At 40.8% G+C, this 20,508-nt stretch overlaps 1 protein-coding gene and 1 non-coding gene across 2 annotated transcripts in view; both read right to left on the bottom strand.

The window, feature by feature from the left end:
- glis2b (GLIS family zinc finger 2b) overlaps positions 1–18,689 on the bottom strand; it is a 25,912-nt gene extending 7,223 nt beyond the window's left edge. Inside the window, exon 1 of the mRNA XM_037688382.1 lies at positions 18,626–18,689. The gene's annotated coding sequence lies outside the window, so the exon portion shown is untranslated. The remainder of the gene's footprint in view (positions 1–18,625) is intronic.
- On the bottom strand, positions 6,978–7,051 carry trnat-agu. Its single transcript has one exon. It is a non-coding gene; the product is annotated as a tRNA-Thr (tRNA).
- Positions 18,690–20,508: the final 1,819 nt, after the last annotated feature.

The raw sequence follows: 20,508 nt of genomic DNA, 5'->3' as shown, positions 1-20,508 counted from the left end.
TATATATATATATATAATGTGTGTGTGAGTGTGTGTGTGTGTACCATATTTTTCGCTGTAAACGTTGCTCTGTCCTATAAGTTGCATCAGTCCAAATATGTCTAATAAAGTAGAAAAATCCATAAATATGTTGCTTTGCCGTATATGTCTCATCTATTATGCGTCACTGCTGATGGTCAAATCAGCTCCATTTTAAAAGCCGATACGCGGAAGTAGGAACGCGCAGAGGGACGAGCGCGTTTCTTCGAAATTTAACAAGAAAAGCACCTAAAACAATTATTTCTTTAATCAAAATTATGGCAGTGTGTCTCAGTTGAGCGTTTACTTAATAAATGCACTTTAATGGTCAAATTAGCTGTATTTCGCCGGGGCGATGCAGCGAAATTAAGCTAATTTGATGGTTGCTCCAAGCAGTGAGCAGAACGACGGTGGCAGGCTAAGGCAAGCCGACTGTGTCATTAATAGCTGGTGAAGATTCTGTCATCCAGGACATGATAAATGCAAAAAAGTTCAAGACAAAAACAATAAAGTGTAAAGTAATGTATAATAAATAAAGTCCAGTTGTTATTGTCTTGAACTTTTTTGAATTTGTCATTAATAGCCACTTTTACCTATTACATGATACAATGGCATGCCTTACCGGTGTCATCTAGTGGCTGAAAAATGGTAGTGTTCAAAATTTTTCCAGTCTGAATGAATGAAAACGGTCATATTTCAGCCAAAAATTGGTTTATAAATATGGGAAAAAATCCATAAATGCATCGTTTCCGCCTATAAGTTGCAGGGCATGCAAATTATGAAAAAAAAACCCGCAACTTATAGGGCAAAAAAAAAAGAAAAAATTTGTGTGTGTTTTTTACAAGCACGTAGATGTTTAACGACCTGCTAAAAAACATCAAAATGCAGGAACTCGCATCTATTTTATTCAAAATTTTGTAGGGGAGGACCCCCACCCCGCCCACTATTTGAGTTCTGGCATGGATCGGTTTACAAATGAAGCCCTGTTACTTGGTATGACTGCTGCTGTTATGATTCTGTTCAGGTTTTATTCAGATTTTCTACCTGGATTATTGAGCATGCATCAGGAGATTTTATGTAGAGTTTTCTGTAATAATTTGAAGAAGTGATAACACATTTATTATGTTGATTGTGTGATAATTATTAATTTTTAATAATTAATTAATTAATAATAATTAATAATTAATTATTAATTGTTAATTTTCTCAAAAATGTCATTTTTGGAAGCTGAAATTAAAAATGTTGTAAATTGTGTGTGTTGAATGAAAAATACCCCATGTTTAAAAGTATAAAAATTGTATTAACACTATTAAAGAACAGGTCTTAAGTATTTATGTTGCACAACTATTTCTATTGCATTAAAGAGACGTACTGAAGAAAATAATAAGTATGAGGGTTACGAGGGGGTCCCTGAAGTTTTTTGCTCCCCTATAAGGGGTCCATGAACCCAAAAAGTTTGAGAACCCCTTTGGAGTATGAGTTGTGAATGACTCTCAGTTACTATCGGATCAAAGTTTAGCTCAATAATTATAAAATTGACTACATTACAGCCATTTGTGTGTTGGTTTGTAGCACCTATTTTAAATTGCACTGATTCCAAAATTTTATCAGTCATAGAGATATATCCAAGTATTAATAAAATCTGTCCAGTTGTTCATGAGATGTTTTGCTAACAGACAAACAACGTTGACTCAAATAGTTAATGGTACTGTTTCAACAAAGATCTTGCACTTGAAGTATGTTTTGTGAATGACTTACAGCCACTAACGCACCTAAAGTTAGAACAATATTTGTGATATTGAGTTAAAGCTTTGTGTTCTCTAAGGTTAACTGGCTGTGGCAGCCATCTTGAATTGATTGGAACTAAATAATAATCAATCAGTCAGGTACATTCAGTGATTATTTTCTGCACATGCGAACAAAAATTCTTCAATGGGTCATGAGATATTTTGCTAACAGTCACACAAACAGTCAAAAATACAACCATCCACATTGAACTTTACGTGGCAGGTGATAAAAATATGGACTTAGCAGCATTCTCTGAATATGAATGTGAATAAATGATTCTGATTTATATCAAATAATTCCCTGCATGGTGTATCCAAATGTTGCTGAATGAAGCCAAGCCTCCATTGATCCCAGCGCTTCAGGGTTCACTGCTCCTTCTCACCATGCTCACATGAACACGTCTCCTCAAAGCTTTTCACATCTTCACGGCCCAGAAGCAGAAAAAAAAAACAAAGATATTCAAACGCACACAGAAATGCATAAACGTGTCCACACAAACACACACACAGAATTAATTTTACTATAATTTTACAAATGTGTCTGTCCTCCATCTCCCTCACACAGAAAAAACACGATTAGCGGTGAATGGTGAGCTTTGAGCGCGACTGGCCAGCAGCCACATGAGGAGACCTCATCTCTCTGGGAGCCATGAAGCCGGGAGGTCAGTAGGTTCAGCATCTTGACAGACCACCAGCCTGCACATCCAGCTGGGGGGGTAGGGGGAGGAGACGCAATCAGCCACAGATAAGAGGATGATAATGCACACATGCACTGGTGCAAACAGAGGATTATACTGTATGTGCACACAGAGCAGCATTATGCTGCGATCAGAGAGATCTCACCCTGATGTATGTATCATGTTCTTCACATTAATTAAAAAACATATTCTCAAGGTTTAATCTGATTTTAGAGCACATGTGGGCAGTTTGTTGACAGCACCAATATTTTAATTTGTTTCAAAAAGCAAAGGAAGAGGAAAAATATTACCCAAGCTGAGAAAATGACACGGAATTAAAGGCACCTATTGCAAAGAATAAACTCAAACATAAAAAGGTGATCCTGAACCATATCAAATAGTGCAGTTTGAAAGAGTTTACTCCAGTAGTTTTCTGGATTTATTGATATGCAAATCTGAAATGTGGGCACTCACTCAATGTAAACAAATTAGCATATATTACTCAACAAATCTAAGCACAAAGATGTGTCAGTGCATCAGAATCGTTAAGATTTCTCAATCCAGTATGGTTCTTCTATGGTCGTCACCATTGGTCACCTACTTTCTTCCACTTCCCCTGTTTCTGTTGATAAGCAAATGGACATGGCAGTTTGCAGCTGTTCACAAACATGATTGCTTTCTTTTGCTTTACTTTAAGAACAACAATCATGGATATGAAAAAAGCACAGCTTTGTTTCTTACATTACATTTTTAAGAGCTTCGAGACATTGCAATAAGTAGAGAAAGAGTCAGAAAAAACAAATCAAATAGGTTATTTGCTGATGTTCTTACAAGCTTGAGATTAAAGTGCTCCACATGTTTGTTGTGGTGTAACATGAGACAGGAAGATCGGGACTCAGACAGTCAGACAGGTTTCTCCACCTTCTGGGATTTACTGCTTGTATCCACTTTCACCTGTACAGACTGCACGTATTTAGTTCTTTGTGTTTTGAGCCACACACCTTTTGTAAACACGAATGAGCAATTTCCATCAGTTCAAAACACCTAGATTGGCTTTAATTGGCTACAGAGATTGATAGTTAAAGTTAGACAATGTTGTCATCAACTAAGAAAATATATACAGTAGGGATGCACGATATTATCGGCATGGTATAAGTATCGGACGATATTACCGATAAAGTTAAATATCGGACATGGGCCATTCCATGAAAATAATTTACAGATATAAAAGGCGCTTTTTTAATATATATTATATATTTATATAGTGTTACAGCATTTTCAGCCCCATTTTTGGCATCTGCATTTGGTAGCAGGCCAAATTGACAAAGACCTTGCAGAATAACAGGTCTCTCTTGTAAATGAGTCCTCAAGGCTCAATTGGAACTAACTGTATACATAAAGGTTGAATGAAAAAGAATAATGTAGTATTTTAATTCCACAGCAGAGAAAGCTACGTAGTCTCTGTAAGTATGTCTAGGAAAAAATATATAGGTATTGATATCGGTTATCGGCCAAATAAGTTTTAACATATTGGCATATCAGGTATCGGCCAAAAATCCAATATCCTAATATACAGTATTATACTGAATGTGAGCTTTAACACATGTCAGTTTCTGCCCTCTGCATTGGTTGGATAGAAGAAGTCTGACAACACAGACAAAGACACTTGGCTTTATTGTTGGGGAATAAAACAGCAGAAATCAACTGTCATCCACTACAGATGAGTAAAAGCCTTTACCCTGAAGCACAGATCAGAAGTCAGATTAACTTCACCATAAATCCTGCTCTAATCCACCTTGAGGACAAACAGTGAACTGGTCTTCTACATAGTTCTGGAATAGAATACCAATATCCCAAGTTTTGGCCTCTTCCAACTCATAAATTCAAGAAAATTATTCCAAAGAAACAACCAGCCATGAAAAGCATCCTATCCAGTCAATCATCCTAAATCCCAACAGATTTGACCAGAAAATCTCCTGATGAATCAGCCCCAACTGTCATATTTCACCTTTGCCTACCCTCGTGGTTATTTCTTGGAGAAAAAGCAGAGACTGGCTGGGAAATGACTCAGGGTGTGTGGATCTTGGACCGGGCTTCTACGGGATCTCGACTGCATCTTTCAAACCTTCAATGAGAGGGGGCTTGTGGGAAATATGAGACAAAGCGGCAGGGTGACGGACAGAAAGAATGATGCAGTGCAGGGAGGACTGTGATGAACCGCGAGTGCATGCCTGTGTGATGTGTGTGTATAAAGCTTTGTGGCGGGTGGCTGTGAAGTTTGAGGAAAGGGTGTTGGCTGGGCCCCATGCAGACTTCCTTGCTCGGCCGTGGGGTCGACAGCATCTCTGAAAGGCAGCATTGTCCCTCTGTGGGCCCTCTCTTCAATCTCCTGCAGAGTAAACACTGACTACAGCGGCTGAACGGGTGGGAGGGAGCGTTGCAGGGGCCGCGGAGAGGATATATGAGGGGGAAGAGGAAGTTGAGGAGGAAGATCCCTCAAAGAGATGCTTGTTTTACTTATTTAGCAAACTTTATCACCTATCCCCCTGCATTAATCTTTCCCACCTGAGTCCCAAAGTTTTCAACCCGCAAGGTTCTTTGGTGAGGTTTGTGTGCGTTTGGGTTAAAATCTGGGTGTGTGGGATGGTTAAAGAATGAGGTTGTGCAGATGGTCATCAGGTCAAAAGGAGGGCTGCATGTTTCAACGCCCATGGATCAGTGCTTGACCCGCTTGCCTGATCTTCTGCCTGATCTGATCTGAGGAGATATGTATGCAGAGGATTGTGTTTCTGCTCCGTCTGCTGAAATCAGATCCAACAAACACCATCAAAAATCTAACTGTGAAGATGGTTATGTTTCAGGGTATAAAATCACATTGTGTAATATTTTGTTTTCTGTGAGTCTTACAGGGTGAAAGACTGAGTATGTGTACACATTTTGTACAACCCCCTCTGAGGCTGGCTGTAACTTAATCTGCCTCCTGCTGTGACCCTGGGAGGTGGTCTGTAGGAGGTAAACCATCTCTCCTCGAGGCGCTTTACTCTCGCTTTTTTACCCATTTTCACACACAGGCAACGAGACCAACTGAGCTGTGATAACACTATAAACACAGTTCTGATTGATTTCCCTCTCTGAGCACAATATACTTTTACATAAAACAAATATCTGAAGCTGTGAGGAGATGTAATGATCTTTCTAGACCAAGTAGTTAGACAGATTTTGTCAGGCATATTTAGTTATTTACTGTCAAACGTTGCCATTAACAATCTTCGCAATCAGCTTTGACCACACACACGAATAAAGCTGCAAAACTGTTTTTATAAAGTAGAAGAATATGAGCCGAAGTGTGATTTGTGAAAAACAAAATTCAAAACGCAACATGAAATTCAACGCTTCTCTGCACCATCAGCGCTAAATGAAGAATAACTTCAAAAAACTGTTTAATCGTTTTGTAAAAACATCTTAAAGCAACTGAAAACTAAAATATATAATAATTATCTTGAATCTAAAAATCTAAAGTATTTAGACTAAAACAGGCCTAATGGGGTCTAATTTGCAAATGTTCAAAAAGTTAAAAAAACAAGTTTTATTTCCTTAAAATGTAAAATTGTGTTTGGAGAAGACATTATTTATTTTTATAATTAAGTAAAGACTTGTCTTTATGGACGAAGTGATGAACTATAAAAGATTTTCCTCCAGGTGTTTTTTTCTTCCTTTATTGTCTTAACTTGTGGTAAATACATATATAAAAAGCAAGTTTTAAATCATTGATTTCTATCCAGATTTAATTATATTCTTATTAGTAGCTCTGGGTTGTGCTTGTAGTAATTTTAAAATGTGATTTTGTCATAAAGTTTGCTTCTACCATTATTAACATTAACATTATTATTATTAGTGGGACTAAGTTAAGTTTCAGTTCAATTACCTGAGATCGTCACCCTTTATTACCTTTTATTGATGTCTTTTAGAGTGTTTTTATTAAATCGAACAGTTTGTCACTATCAGTTTCACAAATAAATAAAAGGACAATCAGGGCTTTTCAGAATCTTTAACCCATTATTAAAAATATTTTAATCAAAAATAATAATAATTGGGGCTTTTTATGAATTTAATCACAACTGTTTCTAAAAGTTAAACTTACATAAAGAAATGGAAAATACTGATAGTAAAATAAAGAGCAGCGTCTCCAGTTTTTGGGTCACATCATCAAATAAAAAACTGTTCTTTTAAATCAGAGGCTCAGCAGTGATGCGAAAAAGACCCAGCATCCAGACCTGTTGGTGTGTCAGGTGAGAAGGTCAAGATCAAAGTATTGGAGGCAACCTTTGGACTTTGACATCTGGATTACATCTGCAGCTATATCTAATATAAGTGCTATGTGTCATCATTGTATGTTCCCATACAATGAAGACAATGGTTCTTCATTTAACCCATGACGCCTGAGATACACCCAGGTGGAGCAGTGGGCAGCCTGGGGAAAAAAGCAGTTTCTCCAAGGCACTGCTGGGATTCGAACCCAGGATCTCCTGTTTACTAGACAGGCGCTTTAACCAACTAAGCCACAGCGCCACAGCTGATCCATCAGCTGTCAACAAATTCTGTCGTCCTCAGCCTCCTCCTGCTCCTTGACTCATTCTCATTTTCTTTTTCTTTTCTTTTTTACCTTTACAGCTTTATTCTCTCGACTTTTATTCAAGTCTTCTCTGACATGAACTGCTGCAGCCCTCTCTTGACATTACCAAAACATTATAAGAAGTGATGTTATTCACACACTTCTTTTAAAAAAAATCACATTTTTTATTTTACATTGCCCTGAGCTCTGTTGTTCCTGTTGTTAATTTAAACGTCTACCCCTCCTTTCTGAAACCTGCTGCAAACATAAACTCACAGAGGCAGGGTTATGTAATAACAGCATGCACGGAGCCCCCCAGGGAAGGGCTACAGAGGAAAAACAGTTTGTGGACGGCTGGAGTCATAATGACTGGACTACAAAGAAACAGGAACGTGAAATAATTTGCTGCAACAAGCAGAGAATTAGGTTTAAACAACCACTTTTTCTTACACTGTTTTAATAGGAGATGAGAAATAAACTAACAAGGAATAAAAGTGTGAGCGAGGAAACAATGAGAGCAGAGATGAGACGAAACAAGGAGCAGAGGAGAAAAAGAGGGAGGATATAAAGGAAAGGGTAAAAGGGAGCGATAGATTTAGTAAGGAGAGTGCAACAGGAAGCTTCTCAGTGAGCTACCGATGGCCTCCAGCCAGAGTTTTCAGACACGGAGGAATTCCAGGCAGAGAGGGAGGGAAGGTGCCAGGAGGGAGGGAGGCGCAGAACGAGGAAGGAGGGTCAGGCTGTGGTTTGTTGTCAAAAGGAGACGGGGAAAAAAGGAGCAACACATATTCCAAATGGTATCTAAACAGTTTGAAATGACGTGTTTGATTTGGTGCAAAACTTTGAAAAATGATTCTAGATTTTCAAAAGTTTTGATTTTTAACTTGTTTTCTATGATTTACCAAGTTACCAACTATACAGAGTAAGTTTTTTTCAGCTGATCCCTTTTATCAGGTGTTGCCACAGCAAGCAAACATGCATAAAATATTCGGCAACTGTTTTCATGCCAGATACCCTTCCTGACACAACCTGGACTTGAACCCACATCATCAGGAGAGGAGGACTACGGCACTAACCACCAAGCTACCACAGAACATGGCTTACTATCAGTCACTTCAGATACATAATTGTGGCTGCTGATTGATCCACAATAAGTGATCCATGTGGGCTGAGTGGCCAATGCTCCATGAACTGACCAATCACAATGTGTGTTGCTAGATTGGAGGTGTGTCCTTCAATGATCGATTGACAGCTCTGTCAGAGGAAGAAGTTTGAGAACAATGCTCAAAATAAAATAATATATTATAATATATTATAACAAGGTTGAAAAAGAACTGGAGAGCATATTAAAGCTTAATAACCTGCTGTCAGAGAAGATAACCTGCAGAAGGATGCTCACTGACTCCACCTGAGAGGGAGAGAGCCTACAGGACCGCTTAGCCCAGGAGCCTAGCAGCTGGTTAAGGGGGCACTGAATATATTGCACTTTTTGTGTTTTAAATAATCATTTTACATAAAGCACTTTATATAAGGTACTTTTAATACTATATTTAATAAGGTACTTATACTTCAATTTCTGGTGAGACAGCGCAATCATAAACTGACAGCAGCATCAACTGTAATGGTCAGCGGCCCCCGCTAACCTCTCATCTGCTCACGCCTCTGTTCCTCATGTCATGTTGCACCTGTTCAGCTCTCTATTTAAGCTCCATGCTCACTCTCTGTCCCTGCCTTATTATTGTACTTTCTATGGTCCCTAATAGTAAAGCCATTCATAGTATCCTGTTTCCATAGCCTTGTATCTTTGTCTTGCCTTGAACGCCGCACCTTGCCTGACACTTTTGGATTTAATCTGCTCATCTGACCACGGTTTCTGACTCTGCCTTCCCCTTTGACTATGCTTTTGGATCACGCCCTGGCTCTGGTTTCTGCTTCACTGTGCTTCACCCCCGCTACGACCACTGGACCACGTATCTGGATTTCCCCTGCCTGGATCACTTCTTAAGTATGCCCAGCTGTAGCAGCTCACTCTGCATGAGTGACATCACCGGCAGCAGGTCAACAGCACCTGCCATGTTACAAGATTGAGAAGATTAATGACTTTTACAATAATCCACGGAACCTCCTCGTCCTGGCTAAAGTCACTATCCTCTGTCTTTAAGAATGGACTCCCACCCAGACCCTGACTCCTCCCATCGAGCAACCAGCAGCCAAATAAATAAAAACTGTTGTTGTTGTTGTTGTTTTTGCACTCCTGTGTCTGGCTTATTTAAAATCCAAATTCCTGACACCAACTGACTTAAAGACTTTAAAAGGTAGAGAACACTGGAGCGAGACTGTCTGCATATTTTCCACTCAGTCAAATATAGAAATTAAGGCATGAATGATCTATAAAAAGCCATTTGACTTGACTGAGATTTCACATTGTGAGATTAAGACACTGCCCCCCAAGTCAAAGTTAAATTATTAAACTCCAATGAAGCCTGACAGAGAGCCCACGTGTAGACACGTGTGTTTTCAGTCACAGCTTTGGTTTCCTCCCAGCTTGAATGGTTGATTTGACTCTTTGATAACAAACAGTTTTGATCCGTTTCAGGAAAGCAATTAGAGGCTGATGACCGTTTTGACGGTGATGATGTCCAATAGTAATGTCTTTGGAACTTCACACAACAGCACTGAAGGCTTTGAGGAGCGGTGAGTAATGTTACAATAATGTGGGGCATTTCACAACATCCCTGTGTTTTAGGGTGGCAAACAGCAGCAGGAACCAATGAACGCAGCATGAGTTTCACAAAGCCAGCAAAAAAGAGAGAAAATATATGATTGATGTCTCCACCCCACTTTACACGTTAACCTTTAATACCTCTGGTTATCCTCCCGGCCTCCAGCAGTGACAACGTTCCATCTCTGCTCCCAAACTATTCCATGTAAACATAAAGCTGCCTCATCTCTGCTCCCTCTCAACTTCTTCCTCACATTTTCCCTCTTTCTCACCGTCTCCCCTATGTCTTTTTGGAGACCCCCTCCTTTTAATCAATTCCTGCGGCCTCTCCCCCCACAGGCAGTGATGCAATCCTCCGACTCCTGGGTGCAATTGTGGGGTCTGGAGTTGGATCGTCAGCCAAGCAGGGGCGTAGCCGCACTACGCTCTGCAGGAAATCAGGAGAGGAAAGAAAGGAGGTGGGGAGACGAAAGAAAAGAAGGAATAAAGCCAAAGAGAGAAGGAGGAAAGCAGTCAGGGGCTGTGGAGAACATAAGTATAAAAAGAAAAGTTTTACTGTTGTTCACAACTAAACTTCAGGCCAACAATGTAGTAAGATCCTTCAATAAAAGAACGTCTCATAGAAGATGCTCATGATCAAATAGCACAATCGTCCCAGCTTTTCATCCTCTCATCAGCCCACCAACCAGCTGTGTCTGTTTTGCTCGGATTGCTGGATGTGTATTTCGGAAGTGACAGCTCTACTCCCACACTGAACGCTGTCATTCCAGCTGACTCACACCAACATTAAGATTACAGCACAATGATTTTCATGAAATATTTGTGGAGGTGGTACATTTCTTAGATTTACACGGGAAGTTTGAACTTCTTTAAACAAAAACTTCCTGTTTTCCACTTTACCTTGGAGCAGTGCAGATAACACGTGTTAGTAGTGTGTGTGTGCGTGTGTGTGCGTGGTGGTGAGGGGGTGGGGATGCAGCATTCTTTTGACTGTGGAAGTGCACCCAAGCAAAGGCTAATCTTATCAAAGAAAATGCACTTAAACAACAGTGAACGTGAGATTATTGCACTTTGGGGGCTTTAAAAGATTACGAGTTGTTGTCTTTGAAAAAAAAAATGTGCACATGTGCAGGTGTGTTGATATACGAACACGCCACAGACATACAAAGCACATTCAACAAAGCTTTGCCACATTTGCAGAGGCAGACCTTCCCTACCGGCAGCATAAATGAGCATAAGGTCAGGTCAGGAATGCAAAGCACAGGCACCTGCCTAAATCTGTAAAATACCAGGTTTACCCAGCACACACACAGACACGCAACGCTTTTGTGGCCACTCCCTAAAATTCATGTAATATTTGAGATTTAAGAAAAATGGCTTAGTCTCACTTACATTTTGCTTCCAAGCAGCTTTATTAAAAGCTTCCCTGTGTTTCTGAAGGGATTTCAAAGTTTTTCTTTAGACTTTGGTTGTTTTAATCACAATTGTTTTCTGTGCAGTCCTTGTACCTGAACATGACAGAATACTGTGTCATGTGTGCATAAAAAAGAGGACAAGTAAAGGGCAAAACAAAATAGGTGAGTATCTGTAAATCATGTTCTTTTTTCCTCCAGAAATAATAAAATTAATCCAGCAAAGACCTGACAAGACATACATGTAAGAGACACATTATCCCTTTGTATGAGGAACTAAAAGTGGTTCCCATAGTTAAGATAGGACACCACAGCGGGTCATGGAACATCACGTAAAAAAGCCTTAGGGGATACTCAAGACTTTTGCACAATGCAAGTTTTATTTGTGAACAAGTTCTTATCAGAGGAAATCTAAAAGAAGGCCCAAAGGCTTTTCCTGCTTTCACTTTTTTTTTTTCTATACTACTATAAAATAAAGGCAGTTTTAGTATAATTATTGTATAAACTGCAATAAAAGCTGCAACGATGAACTACAGTTTTTACTCTCCAGAAGCAGGACTGATGTGATCCACTCCTGGCTTGTACCTTTAGACATCATGTCTGAGTACACTGTCCATGCAGGCTTTATAGCACACATATAGTACTGCAGGATTGCTCGTTCTTTACTGTAGAGTTCAGACTGAGTACTGTGGTACGGCTCCAGCTTTGGGAGGGGTGAGTCTGTCTCACAGTCATTTCCTGGACGGGGATATTATGGCACCAAACACGTGAGAAACCAACTTCTTTCACATTTGCTCACCGAACCGAGCCACTTTTATTCTATACGTGCAAATCGATAAAGCAAGTGTGCAAAGTGAAATCTCTGGGAAGTGGGTCTTATTCAATAACTGTGGGGTGGGGGTGGGGGTGGGGTGTAATATGATTCCATGAACAACTTTATGCAACATGGCCTCTGAGAGACTGGGGACAAGGTGTGGGGAATGTGAGGTCTACCTCTGCTGTGTCACAAGTTTTTTTTGTTGTTGTTGTCTGAAATACTTCAGATGGTTATCTCTGGCAGACTGGGTGACACCAGTGCACCAACCATGACACCAACAGGAAGAAAGATGTGCATTAGTGGGTTTGTACAGAGAAAAGAAACAGGACAAATACTCAAACCAAAGCACGCTGAAAAGAGAGGAAAACAGGAAAAGAGAGAAAAACACACAAGAGGAGAGCAATTAGTCCACCAAGAAACATGATGTGTGTTTTTGTGAATGCTATGGGGGTCACTTACACCTCATGCTACTTTTAAATCTGGGTGTGCCCCCTATACTGTCAGCCATACCTCCATTTCAACCTTTCTGCTTCCCTCTTCTGATGCATGTTCACACAAAGCTTGAGTTGTCTTCTCCTCAGGTTGTGTCAACTTAACAGCAAGTCCTGCGTTCTCCCTTCTCACATGGCGCGCCTGTTTTCTCTGAGTAACCCTCAGCTCAGTGATACTTCCTACCACGGTTGGCAAAAAGACAAAGTCAATATGACATGTCTTTTCTCTCTTCTCTCATGTCCCTTTGTCTTTGCCCCTTTCCTTTTTTTCCCCTTTGTATTTCTGTATTCTAGCTCCACCCTTCAGCTTTTATCTTCTGCAGCTTCTTGAGCAGAGAGGCAGACGCAAATGGAGAGATGGAGGACGGCTGAGACGGCAGACACAGTTGAGCTTTATTGCTGTAATATATAGGTGGGATAAACGCTTAATTTAAAGTTGCTGATATGTGCAAATTTGGCAATCTGTTGGAAACACGAATGAGAAAGTTTTCTAATTTGAACTGGTCAAAACCCATTATACGTCATGCAAGAGCTAAATCAAGTTCCATAGACAAACACATCAATGGAAAAACTTGGGAAAAAAAGATGAGGAATGCCAATTATAAAAACAAGTTTAAGAAATTTTAAGTGGGGTTGTGTGGAAAGGTTACTAACAATGAGTGTCTAACCTGTTGAAGACAGCTCTTTGAGCAACCAAAGCTTGGAGAAATAGAGATCAGTGTGGACTGGACTGACAAGCAGATGCTTAATCCAAGCGAGACCAAGAATAAAGCGGATTGCCGTCATTTTAAAACTCCAGTGTTGAACATTTCATACAAGTTCATGTGATCATATTTTATAAACCTTTACATTGCATCACTTTTATATTACATAGTATTTTACATAGAATTATACAGTTTTCTGAAAGCAGCAGCAATGGCAGCTAGCTCTAGCACTTTCAACAGGAATATCAATTATTTTTTTTAGCTGTGATACAAAACCGACAACATTAGCTCATTAATTTGGTTAAAATTAAACTGTATTGTTAACTGAGGCTGTTCAAAGAGCTTTCTACAACAAGTATGATATTATTTTTTCATAAGTTTTCCACAGAACCCCATTTCTAAAAATCTAAACCAGTGATTATGAAACTTTTTGAACTACCTAAAACAAAAAGAAATAGCATTCTAAGAACTATAATTATGGCAGACATTAAAGCACAATAGTGGAAGCTTATTTTCAGTTTTGAATAATCAACCACGACATGATGTCACGTACTTTTTACTGTGGTTTGCCCACATCCTTTCCCCCAGAACAACTAAATACAAATTCGCAACAACTTGAGACCAATGTCGTCACGTTTTGTCCTTTTTGTTGTTAGTAGATCTGGTCCTGACACCTATAGGTGCAATGAATGCTGCTGAAGGAACCATCATCCACTCCAGCTTCCAAAAGGATTTTTCTTGTTTTGTTTCAAGTTGTTTCATTTGGAGCAATATTTGTAGTGTGCTAAGGCAGCTAGTCTTTATGGCCATCTCAGCTTTTTAACTTGCATCACAGCTCAGCCATTAATCAACTTGTTATTTAACCTACAAATTGATCTTAGCAAAATTCCTTCTGCAGACCCTAGAGGCTCCTGAATATTAGTACTGGGTACTTGTACCACAGATTGAGAATCATGAATCTATACCTTTCTGAACAGTAAGTTTACTCATCCTCTAACATTATTCTATCCTAAATCACTACTGACATCTAGAACTCAATAAAGAATAGCTCACTTTGACTTTCAGTGAAACTCAGGAGAACCAGCAGCAGCGATACAGCTTTGAGACAGCAGCAGGCCATTTTCAAGGCCGTTTCTGAAAGCTAACTTATTTTAGCAATCGAATGAAAACAGTGAGGCTATTTAGGAGCAGCTTAGGTCAAAACATGTCTTAAAATCAAACCTCAAACCTAAAGCATTTCCCAATTACATAAGGCTCTTTTGCAAAACACAAAAAGTGGGGGAGACTAAGCCAGTACACATGAATTAAATTAGTGCTGGCAACATCTCCAAACCACCACAGCGAAGGTAAACACTCACAGACCAAAGCTTTTTTTCCCAGTCCCTCTGTTTTTTCAGCACACATAAAAAGATTCATTTGGATACGATGTTTGTTTTTTATGAAGCTTAAAAGGCTCTTGGAAAGATGAAGGTTCAAAGCAGATAAAGAGGGAAAGAGAGGACAGAAGTGAAATTATCCACAGAGGAGATGACGTCCTAGAAAGTTATGGGTGAGGGGGGAAAGAGTGGAAGGAGGGGGTGAAGGGGGCAAAATGTGAAACTGACAGGACTGGATATGCCCAGACAGGGAACCAGGTCCAGGCCCAGACTTGAGAGTCTTATGCCTCACCCTTCTCTCCCTCATATGCTTCTATAACACATCAACTGCTCTGCCTCTGCCATTCTTCACCCATGCTTCACATAGCTTCTCCTCATCTTCTTCTTCTTATTATTATTATTATTTTAATAATCATACACATCTCAGCTGTCCCATGCAGCTGTAACACTCAGGGCATCCGAGAGAAGCAAAGGTGCTAAAAAAAAAAAAAAAGCATGTCAATAACAAAACAAACCAGACGTGAGACAATTTCTCTGCAGAACTCACAGCTCACTAAACTGAAATACAAAAGAAGATCAAACTGAATCTACTTCTACTCTGTTAAATATTAAATATGGTGTAGAATCGATCTAAAAACATACTTTTATACCAGCTCATTTACACAGATGTTGTGCTTTTATGTCTTAGTTTTATTCTGCTTTTTTTTCCCCCCTTCACTGTCCAGACAAATACAAGGTGCATACAGTGTCTGAGAAAGTTTGAGAGCTGAAATTCCCTCATGAGAGAAACACGGAGCAGAAGGTGCTTTAGAGCGAGTGAAACAAGGCAGGGTGGGGTAGTTGGAGCGAAGTACTGAGCTGTCTGTGTTTATTTTGGAAATGCAGACCTGAAGGCTCGCAGCAGAGGAACTGACTCCTGATCTTTGTCATAAAGGAGCAAAACCCCTGCGCTCGTTCAGGATGTCCCACACAGCTGATCTGAGGAAAAGAGGTAGAGCCTGTATTCCCATGGGGACCAGTTTAACCCTCCCTGGAGACCCGGGAATGGTGCGCGACGACAGGAAGCAGCAAGGCTGTGAGGTGATTAGTGGTTACAGTTTAACTGGAGAAAAATGCACCGTGTGTGAGACACGCCAGCCAGGCAACACAGAGGTATGCTTTGGTGTCTGTCACTTTGCAAGTTAGCGTGAGTCAAGTCTGTTCTTAATGTGTGCGCCTAGAAATCTGATAATAATCCAGCAGCATCACTCAGGGTTCCTAAATAGGACTCTGTTAATCCTTCGACGCATGGCAACAATTACAAAGCCTTCATGGTAAAAATGTAAAGTACTGGAACACAATGATATAAAAGCAGTCATTTACCGTCATTTTCACGTTTGACTTAAATTCAGCTTGAATCAGCTCCATTTTATCTGAACATTAGTTGAGTCATGTTTGTGCTGTGCAATTTACTCTTGTTCAGCAGTCACAAAGGAAGCAATCATGAGTTTCCATTCATCTTCACATTAGCTCCAAAGAAAGCAGGGGAAGTACCTATAAACACCTGAATGATGTTATTTTGACCTTATGCTACACATGTTTCAGTGACGAACACGGATATCGTTTGTGCACACACAAGAATAGTGACTCATCTCCAACTGAGCAGAATTGTTTAAACCTTTATCCACAAAGGGCCATAAACCTCTGTACGACTTCCATTAAGACAGATGGCTTCATTGGGAAATGCAATGCACGACCTCTAAAGACTCGGACCAAACATTGGTCAAGTGACCACAGTGGTTGTATTTCATTTCTCAAAGCTTTCTATAGCAATGACCATTTGCAAGTGCAAGCACAAGAAGTGGACCGGCCGTGGGAATCTACCCCATGTGAAGATTAATGCAAGTGTGCATCAGGTGCCCTGTTTTCACAGCAAGCTGCCTCATTCACTGACCGCTGTAATCCTGCCTCCCCTGCTGCTCACTTGCCTTTTAGCTTGACCATAATCCACAGCGGCTACGACACCCCGCTGAGATATTAATTCAAACACTCAAACTAGCTCCACTGCTTTAACATCTCACTCACTTCCAGTCTTTCTCCTCAAGTGGTAAACATACAGAAGCTCCGTGGCCTCGTGCTGCACTGTGTGAAAGAACTTGTCAAAATGAGTTTTAGATTTGAACTGCACAATGTGTTTGCCCCACATGTGGTACGCTGTTATTAGTCTGCCTTGAATTATTAAGCACAAGTGCATGGTGGTTTCCCACCATCCTCCTATACCACAGGCCTCTCGGTTGCTCTCTGGTGCAGGGAAACGCTGTGAGTCCACCTTTTCACATACAACAGCTGCTTTTATAACAGTTTTGGAGCTCAGCTGAATGATGTCACACGAGTTGCAGTGTGGGGCTCAATCTCAAAGGCAAATGGAAAATTGAAGAGGGGGTAACAACAACACCCAAGATTTTATTTCAGAGACTGATGGTGGAAAGTCTTTGTCCACTGGTGCATGAATTAGAACAGTTCAACCCGGAGTGGTGGGCAACACTGGAGAGGAAAGACCTCCCTTTTAACAGGAAAAGACATCCAGCAGAACCAGACTCAGGAAGGGTGGACATCTGTCTCAGCTGCTGAGGGTTGAAAGGACGGGACAGATGCAAGCAGTTGGCTTATCGGTACAAATTAGCACTTTTTTTCTGCAGCGATTAAAAACTCAACGTTGTGACTTTGACTGCAAAAATTATTGTTGATGGTGATAATGGTCAGCTGATACGAGTTTTCTTATGGCTGATGGTCTTTGGAGGTAACGCCCATGTCCGATATACAACACAGATTTTATTATTTTTGTATTACTGCCTGTGTGTATTTTTAATTTATAAATGCAGTCCAGGCTTAGCTTAAATAAACTCATATTTAACAACCCGTAGAAGAACTTGTACACCCAAAATAAAATGTAGAAGCGCTTCTTGCTTAAACAATTAAATCTAAATTGTGAGCTACAGGGTTGTAGCAGAATTGTCCATTTTTTAATAAACAGGAAGCCCGCAAGAAGGAACTCTGTAGCTCCTCTTCCACAATTTGCAAAAAAAATCAAGAACCCTCCACACAATATTTGACACTTATTTCCATGAGTCTGCTGCACACACTCACCTTGGAAACATGCAATGATTCTGATCCTAACTGCCACCACGTCAAGCGAGCCTCGATCTGCACAGCCCATTTGTTTTTAATGATCAGGCCTTTCCCCCCTCCACCACAGGCCTTATTAGATCTGCCCTGGCAGGACACAAGTCCCCCCTGGAATAATGGGCTCATGAGAGGCAGCCAATGGAGAGAAGGTCCATCACAAACCCAATCCCAGTGTGCACACAATTAAGCTTAGGGACAGTGCATTGCTTAATTGGAGGAAAATGGTTCTCTGTCTGTGCTCATCCTTGCACCCACTCAGAATGAGCAGGACGAAATCAATAACGTCGTCACCAATCAGTCCTGATCATTTATTAGTATTTAGGAATTAGTCTTGTTAAGCTTAAATCTGCCATTCTCATCAGGACCGTGTAAACACTCAAACATGAAATCACGTCTTAATACAGTTTAAAAATGAAGGATGTGGAAGTTGACCTCTTTGTTGAACTAAACTTCAATGGCAGTCTGCAGAGGTTGGACTCCATCAGATCAGAGAGCTTCCCCACACTGTGCACAACAGCTGGCAGGGCTGTGACGTGCACCACTGATCTATGTAGGGCAGGATTTGTGACTCTGCTCCAAAAATGTCTCTCGGGGTTAAGGGAGTGGATGCTGAAGAGGGAGGATGTGGACATGTGGGAAAAGGTCATCCCCGTGCTGCAGTGGGTGCAGTGGAAATGGTCCGACCAGCTCCGGCCTTGGACCCGAGCTGGTTTTGTTGGAGAGCCTCTGAAAATGGGTCACTGCCTGTTTGAACTCGAGTTCCTCACATTGCAGAAGAAAGGATCTTACCAGCGTGGACAGCCAGTGTGCACAAGGGAACAAGGAAGCGTTGCCTCGGGCTTACCTTACAGGGGAGATGTGGATGTGGCCGAGGAGGCTCCGGTTCGGTCCACGCGGAGAAACTTCTCAGCTCCTTCTGCTCAAAGGTGCGAAATGACTCCTCGTCGATCTGTCGCCTTTTCTTCAAATATAAAAACAGCTACTATGTCTCTGTGGAAGCGGTCTGTTCCCGGACCATTGTCGCTTCTACTCTTGGACAAATCCAACATATAAGCTCAAAGCCGGCGCGTGTGACAGCCGCTCGTTCAAATGAAGACTAATCCACACAATGACAGCCTTGTGTTGTCGCAGGATGGTCCTGTTGCATGTTTTATCTCCACTGGTCAGAAAGTGAACGCACCTGAATCCACAGCCCCAAGTGTTCCCGCGGAGGAGCAGTGCAGACTGCTCGTTGTGCACCAAAAGCGCAAAAAGGTGATTTCTTGCAGGATTCGAAGCGCATCGCTCAGCGGCAACGCTGGTCAAGTGAGGGGGGGTTTCCTATGGGTGGTCGTGGTTCTCCCATGGGAGGGCAGTTCAGAGCAGAGGGATGGCACCAAGTGGTGGATAGAAAAGACAGGGCGGGTTGGCGACGGGGTGTGGGCTGGATGGGAAGGACCCTCTCCTTCTTCGGTCCAGACGCAGATGCGCCAGTTTGATCGCTTCTCGTTCTGTTATCCGCGGATTTCTTCCAGAGCTGTTTGACTTTTTCCTCCCCTGCTAAGCAGTCGAGGAGACGCTGGGTGCGGATGGCTGTCTCCCCCACTGCCGTCTGACGCGCACAGACATCCGCCCGGAGCGCAGCCAGCCCGTCAGGACCAGCCCAGAGCCTGCTGCCACCTCAGCGCATGCTTACTGCTCCGCCCATCCTCCGTGGGCTGTCCGCGGGTTGTCTCCCCCCACACCGTCTGTCCTCACGGTCATCTCTCTGCTCCAAACATCCCATCATAAACAACCTCATATTTGTGAGTTTCTGTTTATTACCCCAGCGTTCATCATTTTAAAGCTCTTTCTCAGCAGCTGTTGTCCTCCATGATCTGTGGCAGCTAATTATTGAGTATTTGATCAACATTTTTGCTTTTGTAAATTATCAAAAACCTGTCTAAGCTATAGTGAATATTTTCACCAACTATTTATTACAGTTTTTTTTTTATATTTAGTCATATTTATTTATTTCCTACAATACTGTATTACTGTAGGAGATAAATAAAACAGCTGCAATTGAGATAGAGGGATTGTGTGATATAGGCCAACTAATGAAATATAAAGAGTAATAGGTTACATGTAAAAAAATTAAAATAGAACCATTGTGCAGGAGTTTTTTTCTACAATGTTGCAATGTTATTTGAGATTTAATGTCAATTCAGGCAGGGAATTATGTGATTTCCTTGTTATGAAGGAGTTTACACATTATTTGATTGAAATACTAGACAACCTCCATAATATTTCTCCAGGTAAACTTTAAAGATATAATAAAAATGTTGTCTAAATGTGGTTTTGCATCAGGCTTGGAGTGTTTGCATCTTGTCATAAAACTGTTGATTTCTCTTCCACTTAGTGTCAGGGAAGCTGGGGGGTGCAAACTGTGCCCCTCTGAATCTGAGATCTGTTGTACTTCCCCTCGGGTGTTTTTACCAACCACCGCTAGAGGGCGACAAAAAGCTTTAATTACCTGATTTGGACATACATTATAAAGATTTTGACTGAAAATTATTTAAACATAAATAATCTCTTAATTTTATACAAGAGAATCCTCTCAATACAACAAAAATATTTTTGTTCATAAATGTCCCAATATGCAATAACCAATTACAATTTTTCATAAAAGTAGTCACTTTTAGTTTAGGTTTTTCTGAGTTTATGTTTTTTTTATTTACTTTTATATATCACTGCTTGTTGTAAAAGAAG

The sequence above is a fragment of the Nematolebias whitei genome, chromosome 15, assembly GCF_014905685.2.
Source record: "Nematolebias whitei isolate Nwh7 chromosome 15, NemWhi1, whole genome shotgun sequence".
NCBI lineage: Eukaryota > Metazoa > Chordata > Actinopteri > Cyprinodontiformes > Rivulidae > Nematolebias > Nematolebias whitei.
Note: the sequence above shows the minus strand (reverse complement) of the source record. Positions and strands in the feature narration are given on the sequence as shown.